The sequence below is a fragment of the Pongo abelii genome, chromosome 4 (genome assembly GCF_028885655.2).
Source record: "Pongo abelii isolate AG06213 chromosome 4, NHGRI_mPonAbe1-v2.0_pri, whole genome shotgun sequence".
NCBI lineage: Eukaryota > Metazoa > Chordata > Mammalia > Primates > Hominidae > Pongo > Pongo abelii.
In genome coordinates, this window is record NC_071989.2 from 83,413,756 (window position 1) to 83,423,201 (window position 9,446).

Genomic DNA, 9,446 nt, shown 5'->3' on the forward strand with positions numbered 1-9,446 from the left:
TCCAGTTTAAAATAGTTTTGTCACCAGGCGCAGTGGTTCAAGCCTGTAATCCCAGCACTTTGGGTGGCTGAAGCAGGTGGATTGCATGAGTCTGAGGCCAGCCTGGGTAATGTGGCAAAACCTCATCTCTACAAAAAATAAAAAAATTAGTTTTCCGTGGTCCTCACACCCTGGTCAACCAGTTGCTCCTCGTAGTCTTCCCAAAGGAGATCATTATTCCCTACGATGGCCTTCAGCTCCTATGACTATCCCACTCACTGCTGTAGATTTCCTGCAGGGTTTCTGATACTCTTTTTGAACTTTCATGCATCACTTTAGCTGCACTAAGGAAGTTCTTGAGGTCCTTGTATAGCTTGTGGTCTTCTGCCTGTTGTTGGTAGAAGTTGTTGGCGCTTTGTTCAAATTGTTCACCTTTGGTTTACTACTTCACCCAGTTCAGTGAGATTGAGGAGAGAATTGCCAAGTGGGGTTGAAAACTCGTGGATTATGACGGTGCCCAACATCACCTGGACGCAGTGCAGAATGCCAAGAAGAAAGATGAGGCCAAGACTGCCAAGGCAGAGGAAGAGTTCAACAAAGCCCAGACTGTGTTTGAAGATCTGAACCAAAAACTACTTAGAGGAGCTGCCTATTCTTTATAATAGTCATGTTGGCTGCTATGTGACCATCTTCCAAAACATTTCCAACTTGAGGGATGTCTTTTACAGGGAAATGAGCAAGCTGAACCACAATCTCTATGAGGTGATGAGCAAACTGGAGAAGCAACATTCCAATAAAGTCTTTGTGGTGAAGGGACTATCAAGCAGCAGCAGGCGCTCTTTAGTCATTTATCCCCCAGTTCGAACATCTATGGCCTCCAGTCCTCTTACCTCACCTACTAGTCCCTCTACACTTTCCTTGAAGGGTGAGAGTGAATCTGCCGCAACAACTGAAGATCTGGCACCTGATGCAGCCTGGGGGAAGATAATTCTGAGATCAAAGAGCCCTTAGAAGATGAGGAAATAGAGAAGGAAGGATCTGAAGCAAGCTTCTCTGAGGAAGAAGAGCCTCTACCAGCCTGCAATGGCCCTGCCCAGGCCCAGTCCTCTCCTACCATTGGGAGTGGCAAGTCCCAGGAGGAAGTTCTCCCTAGCTCCACAGCTCCATCACCAGGCAGAACCCTGAGCCCTTCAGGGCAGCCTTCATCATCTGCCACAGAAGTAGTCCTCCAAACCTGCACAGAAAGTGAAGGATCTGAACAACCAAAGAAGAGAACCTATATCCAGAGGACCTCAGCACCCCCTAGTAGGCCTCCTCCACCCAGAGCCACTCCAAGCCCAGGCCCTCCTCAGGGAACATACCCTCCAGCCCTCCAGCCTCTGGAGGGGGTTCACCCACTGGCCCTAGGGTCTCCTTGGGGACTGAGACTCCAAGTCCTAGGACCTCCCTAGAGTTCTCTCCTAATCCAGAACTACCAGAGAAGCCAGTAAGAGCTCCTGAGGTCAAAGAAAATGAAAACATCCACAATCAGAACCCCGAAGAACTTTGCACTTTTCCCACCTTAATGACATCTCAGATTGCTTCAGAGCCTGGAGAGGCAAAGAAGATGGAAGACAAGAAAGGGGATAATAAGCTTGTCTTAGCTGACTCCTCGGAGGGCCAAGACCAGCTCTAAGTCTCCACAGTACCAGACAAGAGCAACCTCACAGCACCTGAACCTCAAGAAGAGGTATCTACAAGTGAAAATGCACAACTCTGAAGAGAAACTGCCAAGACTCCTCTCACCCCAAAGCTCCCCAAAGAAGCTCTTCAACCAGAGGGTATAGGTCAGAGGGATATAAGAGCCAGCAACCATCCCTGGGTTCTCAGTAGGAATGCTGGTGCTCTCTAAAGACCTGACATTCATGGAGGCAGAAGAGAAGCCTTATGGGAGAGATGGAGGGAGAAGAGAACATTAGACTCAAGAAATATTTAATTCAGGTTTTAGCATTATTAGAATAAGACTTTATACCTTAACTAAAGTGGAACTATAATCACTATAAAAAGCAAAAGCATCTATAGACAGACACTTGTCTATACAGAAACATAAGCACACATACTCAGAGATAGTGAACAAATCTGTCTTTGACTTACGACCCATTTTGCAAGACTTAAAGCCAGAAGAACACATTTTCAGATTGCTAAATAAAGTCTGATTCTGACAAAAAAAAAACAAAAATTAGGTGGGTGTGGTGGCAGGCACCTGTAGTTCCAGCTACTTGGGAGGCTGAGGCGGGAGGATCACTTGAGCCTGGGAGGTCAAGGCTGCAGTGGGGTGGAGCATTGTGCTGTAGCCTGCGTGACAGAGTAAGACCCTGTCTCAAAAAACAAAAATAAAATAAAATAGTTTTTTCTCCTTATTGAAATAGAAAACCCCCCACAACTCTTGACTGTAAAAAATGTCAAAAAATATGCAACTGTTGGAGCAAGTGTAACTAGTATGTAGGATAGGATCAGGCATGACACCATTATTGCTCTGACCTCATACCATTTCTCTAAACTTTACTTGGTATGAGGGTGGGGGGCCCTTACATGAAAACTCTGGAAAGCCCTATTATGTTTCTTCTTATTCTTAGGTAACAGCTCATGAAGTAGAGGAGAGGAAACAAACCAAAACAGGTGATTGTTTTAAAGTCTTCCACAGAAAATTTCTGCAGAATTATTTCAGGATAAATCCAAAGTAAGATACTTTTGCTTAACAGATTTTGGTCTATATCCTAAAATTACATTGCCCAAGAAGATGATCAAGCCAGGTGAGTTGGAATAAACCTAGAATAGGCTAAACTCTTTGTTTTCCCAAATGGCAGGAGAGTGCATTTGATTTAGAATATGGTGGAAGCCACGAAGGCAAGAATCCAAGAATGGCCCTCATTCATGGCATAGTCAATCCATACTAGGTTTCCCATGAGGTAAACCATGCCACAGGAATAGGCCAGTGAGGGATAAGGAGTCAGAGGCTTGGACCCAGCCTAGGAATCTAGTCCAAATGACAGTGCTTTCCAAATGATAGTGTCCTAACCAGCAGGGCTTTCCAAGTGGTAGTATCCTAACCAGCAGGGTGAAAGTGGGTTTGGCCAGTGGAGGTCCCCAGGATCTGATCCAGCGAGTGGGATATAAATTAGGAGTCTCCAGACATGGACCACACTTGAAATCAGGAAGATAACTGTATCATGCTTCTGAATATGACATTGCATCTAGGGGAAAGTTCCAGCTCACACAGCATCGTATAAATAAGATCAAGTTGAGCCTCAGGGTCCCAGGCAGATGAGCTCATAGAGGGTTTAAGTCCAGGTGCTGGAAAGTGGGGAAATGATTAGAAAGCCTTGAAAGGGTTAGGGATTAGGTAGACATAGACAGTTTTGGAGTGGAGGGGGGCTGTATTTCTGAAAGTATGTAGAGGTCCAAGTTCACCACATGTATATTGTGTGTAAGATGACAAGACTAATTCCAGACCACATCTTGGGATAGGGATGCTCCTACTGAACGTTCTGGAGACTTCTTGACTCCCAGAGTGCAGGTTGGTTGTGTTGTAAAGTAACTGGGGAGACCAGGACTGATGAAACATCTCTTGGCCCTGTTTCAGAAATGGAGCTGTCAAAATGCAGCCCCTAAGGTGCACATTTGCAAAAGATTCTGGATTCTTCTCAAAAAGCTAGATTACTTGTACAGGGCTTTTAGCCTACAAGTGAGGCTAAGCTATATTTCAGCCTTTGTATTGAAATGCAAAGTAGGGAAGAAATATTTTTATTGTGATAAAGATCATAGCTAGTCAGTAATCAAATAGGTCATAAATGAGAATTGTTAAAAAAAAAAAAACCACACACCTTAAACATTATATTTTAACTTGAAAGCTATACATGTACATTTATTCACCCATTTGCCAATGTGGGTCTAAGGTCTTTTCATTGAGCATGAATTGGCTAATCGTGGCTCTGCATCATTTTCATGTGTAAGCTAACCCCATATTGTTTTCTCTATGATTCCCAGTTTCATCTTTAAAGTACAGTGAGGATTTAAAGCCTCCTGCAAAAACAAAAACAAAAACAAAACACGAGTGTTGAACTTTTCTAGAGTTCTTTTATAGTTGCCTTCCCCACACCTTATTCATTTAAACATTTACCAAATTTATTTTTCCTTCCAAAATATTCAACTTATATTTTTATTAACATAATTACTACTTTTTCATACCCATATTTTGTCATTTTGAGTAATATTCAATCAAATTATATAATTATGATGAAGGGAACTAGCATAACCAGGTTTAGGAGCAAACCTAGCTGAATCTTTAGTGAAAATACAGCTCCACAGGTGGGAAGAGAAGTACTAGGTTGTGTCCAGAAGCATGGCCTCCTGCTGTGGAGAATTCAGCCTCCCACAAGCATCAGTCAGCATTTGTTACAGAGGGAATGGAGAGTGGTTGTTAATTTTGTGAACTGGTTCAGTGGAGGTATATTAAGAGAGTTCCAGCTGTACTCCTTAATAAGAGAGAGTACAATTAACTGAAATTTTTGCTAATGTATAGCCAAATCTAAATTTAATTTTGGGTACATATTATAATTTAAAATTAATCTATCTTATAATGATAGTCAACATGTAATGAGTGGTTTCTATTATTACAGCCTGAGCTAAATGCTTTACATGAAAACTTATGGATGTGATAATGCTATCCCCATTTTTATTAGTCTGTTCTCATGCTGCTGATAATGACATACCTGAAACTGGGCAATTTACAAAAAAAAGAGATTTAATGGACTTACAGTTCCACATAGCTGGGGAGGCCTCACAATCATGGCAGAAGGTGAAAGGCACATCTCATGTGATGGCAGACAAGAGAAATAGAGCTTGTGCAGGGAAACTCCCCTTTTTAAAACCATCAGATTTCTTGAGACTTAGTCACTATCACAAGAACAGCATGGGAAAGATCCCCCCATGATTCAATTACCTCCCACCAAGTTCCTCTTACAACACATGAGAATTGTGGGAGTTACAATTCAAAATGAGATTTGGGTGGGGACACAGTCAAACCATATCACCATTTCACAAGTGAACACACTGAGGCATAGAGAGGCTATTTCCCTTGCTTGAGGCCACAACTGTCAGTGTGCCCATGCTTTTAACCCACATCTATTTGGTGCCTGAATTCATACTCCTAATCATGACACCATACTGCTTCATGTTACAGCAATAAATGCCAATAAATGCAAAGGGACCTGATATGCAGAAGCTGCCAAACAGTGAAGTAAGTAGGATTCCTTAAAACACTTTTTAGTAATTCCTTTTAAAGTTCAAGGTAATTGTTGAATCAGTTAAGCTTTCTGGTTCTCAGAAACCTGGATTACACTTCAGGGAGACTTCATTGCACTTAAAGAGGTATGACTGCCTAATATATAGTTAGATATGAGGAAGCAACACAGGTCACTGTAACAACTCAACATTTGTTAAGCACTTGACTATTGAAAGCGTGAAAATAAAAAGGATGTGGCTATTTCCAGAAGGAACATGCAGTCTCCCTACTCATGAGAATAGGATTTGTGGTCCACTTGGAGAGACAGGATTGTTCACTTGATGATAAACTATGGAGGGCAAGGAGTACAAGGTCCTCAATGAGTGATGCAGACAAGAAGCTCTAGGAATGGGTAGGTGAAGGCCAGGAATGTGGTCAAGATGCTCAACAAAAGGCTTAGGGCTTGATGTGGGCCTTGAAGAGGGTCGACTGGTCAAGGCAGGGGACATTCTGAGCAGGAGAAAGAGAATGAATATAATTCTTGGGGTAGGAATATGCATCTGGGGCTCTTGCGTGCTTGCAAAAGGGGTCTTATCAAGGAGTGGAGAGAGACAGGTAGTGTAGAGCTAGCTCATGGAAGAACTGGACTGTCGGGCTAAGGAATGGAAATATCTTTCAGGCAATAGAGAATTACTTACATCAAGGTCTGTGGTATTATGTGATCTTATTTGACTTCTAATAAGAATGAAAAGACCTCCAGTCAACACAATCATTCAGTGGCAAGTCAAAACGTTTTGAACATTGCAGAAGATGCTTCTTTTTCTTCTCCTCCGCTTCCTCCTCCTCCCCTTCCCCTTCCGCTTCCTCCTCCTCCCCTTCCCCTTCCGCTTCCTCCTCCTCCTCGTCGTCCTCCTCCTCCTCCTCTTCCTCCTCTTCTTCCTCCCCTTCCTCCTCCTTCTCTTCCCCTTCCCCTTTCCCTTCCTCCTCCTCCTCCTCTTCATCCTCCTCCTCCTCGGCTTCCTCTTCCTCCTCTTCTTCCTCCCCCTCTTCTTCCTCCCCTTCTCCTCCTCCTCCTCCTTCCTTCTCCTCCTCCTCTTCTTCCCCCTCTTCTTCCTCCCCTTCTCCTCTCCTCCTCTTCTCCTCTCCTCCTCCTCCTTCCTCCTCCTCCTCCTCTTCCCCTTCCGCTTTCCCTTCCTCCTCCTCCACCTCCTCTTCTTCCTCCCCTTCTCCTCTCCTCTTCCTCCCTCCTCCTCCTTCTCATCTTCCTCCTCCTCCTTCTCCTCTTCCTCCTGCTCCTCTTTGTTTTTTTCTGAGACTCAGTCTCTGTTGCCCAGTCTGGAGTACAGTGGCACAATCTTGGCTCACTGCAACCTCCGTCTCCCAGGTTCAAGTGATTCTCCCTGCCTCAGCCTCCAAGTAGCTGGGATTACAGGCGCACACCACCACATCTGGCTAATTTTTATATTTTTAGTAGAGACGGGGTTTCACCATGCTGGTCAGGTTGGTCTTGAACTCCTGATCTCAGGCCATCCACCCATCTTGGCCTCCCAAAGTGCTGGGATTACAGACATGAGCTACCATGCCCAGTCCCCATCATCTTCTTTACCTCCAGCACTTACACCTTTCTGGGAGATTTTCTGGCCAGGGAATGTGCTGTTCCCCCAGTGCCAGCCTTGGGCAGGATGAAAATACCTAGGAGTGATGCCCTGGGAGTAGCTCTCAGCCAATGGAGGTTGGCAGGTGCCTGGAAAATTACCCCAACCTCCTCACCCCTCAGTGGAAGCAACTCTGAGTTGTGAATTCTCCACTGTCTCCAAATATTCCCCAGAGAACTGAACCCAAGTTGCCAACAACAGGACTTGCTTGGTAACACAGCCTTTATTCGCTGCCTTTCCTTCCCTATCTCCCTTCCCAATCCTCTACGGAGATTTCCTGGGGTCACCTCCAAGTGAAATTATTTGTACTTTAATCTTTGTCTCAGGGTCTGCTTCTGGGAGAATCCAAATTAAGATAGTTATTTTTTTCAAAATAGCAGACTCTTTTTTTAACCAGCCCGCCACCAAACCTTTAAAAAACCCAAACGGCGAATTTGGCCTCTGGAAGCAGCATGAGTACCTGACAGGCATATGTAGCATTTTTACCTTCTCTGCCTGTATATAACTTCTGACATGTACAAGTTAGGTTTAGCACCATATCAGAGTGAATTATGCTTGACACTCTGCTAAGGAAGAAAAAGAAGAGAAATAACAGTAAATAAATATTGACCACAGAGCTTTCACAGAATCAGGCACTTTTCACATATAATAATCTCATGTAAATCTCATAACCTTACAACACGGATGGAACTGGAGGTCATTATGTCAAGTGAAATAAGCCAGGCACAGAAAGGCAAATATTGGGTGTTCTCATTTATTTTGGGGATATAAAAATCAAAACAATTGAACTCATTGACATAGAGAGTTGAAGGATAGCTACCAGAGGCTAGGAAGGGTAGTGGGAGGACTGGGGGAGGTGGGAATTGTTAATAGGTACCCCCCAAAAATAGAAAGAATGGATAACACCTACTATTTGATAGGACAATAGGGTGACTATAGTCAATAATAACTTAGTTGCATATTTTAAAATAACTTAAAGAGTGTAATTGGATTGTTTGTTACTCAAAGGATAAATGCTTGAGGAGACAGATACCTCATTCTCCATGATGTTATTTCACATTGCATGCCTATATAAAATACTTATGTACCCCATAAATATTTATACCTACTATGTACCCACAAAAATTAAAAATTTAATAACTTCTGAAGTAGAAGTTATTGCCTTATTTTCCAGCTGAAGATATTATTATACTATAAAGCCATGGAGGGTGAGGATTGTATTTTACCTGCCATTTTATCCAGTTTTCAGCACAGAGCCTGGCAAATAGTTAAACCCTAAGAAACATTTATTTGGTAAGTGAACAAATAATATGTTAAGTAGCTTGTCTAAGGTCACAGAACCAGTTATTTGCAGAGCTGGGATTGCACTACCTTGTGATACTCAAGGAAAAGTAACCTCCTATTGATTGTCCCAGGCAACACTACAACACTTTGGTAAATACAATGATTGCAGACAAATTTCTTTTTGGTGTGTCCAGAAGAAATAAACAGGGGCTTTATATTCTTTTTCCTATATATTATGTAATTTTTAGGCTATTGAACAGAATAATAGTTGCATATGTATTTTTATTTCAATGACAATTTTGTGTGACTTTTTAATTGAGCAAATGTTATATCTTTGTGAAAGATGTAGGCTGTAAGGGGGAAAAAGCTCCAAGTTTAGAAATATGGGGAAGAACTTACTCACCACAAAGATTTCTGGCACAAAACTGACCTAATTGTTTTCCTACTCTACGGCCCATGCCTCTTGCGTGTGTGAGAAGCTATAGTCTGTCCCTCATGAGTGGCTCTTCTTTGCACATCACCTACCACTCAGACTGTTGCTATTAATCAAAACAAAAAGGACTAACTCTCGAATGATGGAATTTTGGGAGCTTGTGGTAGATAACAAGAGTGATAGATGTCCCAAGTGGAAGCAGAAGTCAGATAACAAGAGGGAAGAAGAGTTACGCCACAGAGTGGATATGCAGAAGAACAAGCATATTTCCCAAATCCATCATAACCAGCACATTTTTGTAACTGGAAACAAATGCACTTCCAATATGAACATGTTTCAGTTCACAGGGTAGTACGTATATGAAGCGAGCTGTGAGATCTGATATTTGTTGCATAATGAGCTTATACTCCCTGCCTGATGCTCTGAAAGTTTTAAACATGCCAGCAGAATTCATGATTTCTTGACTTGGTAATTTTTTCTCTCATATCCAAATGGAATTCCCTCCATCTCCAAAGTTGTTGAATGGAACTGTAAGTGAGAATTTAAACTTGTGATCCCAAAGCTTAGCATGGAATACTCTGTTTGGATTGGTTTATTCTTTTTGCTCAACATGAGAACAGTGTACAAGTTACTGACTGGATAGCATGATGATCCAGATTGTCTAGAGCAAGAAAGGCTGGATCAGAGAGAAAAAAACATCCTTTCTGCTGTTCAGGTTGTTCGCTGGGCCCTCACCTATTGGTGTGTTTCAGATCCTCTGTTTTTCTTCTCTGGACAGTGTTTTTCTACCTTATGCTTCTGTTTACTTATTTGCTTCTTTTGCTTTGTGGTG

At 42.6% G+C, this 9,446-nt stretch overlaps 1 pseudogene; it reads left to right on the top strand.

The window, feature by feature from the left end:
* The first annotated feature begins 479 nt into the window (after positions 1–479).
* On the top strand, positions 480–1,742 carry LOC100443848 (bridging integrator 2-like; annotated as a pseudogene).
* The last annotated feature ends 7,704 nt before the right edge of the window (positions 1,743–9,446 follow it).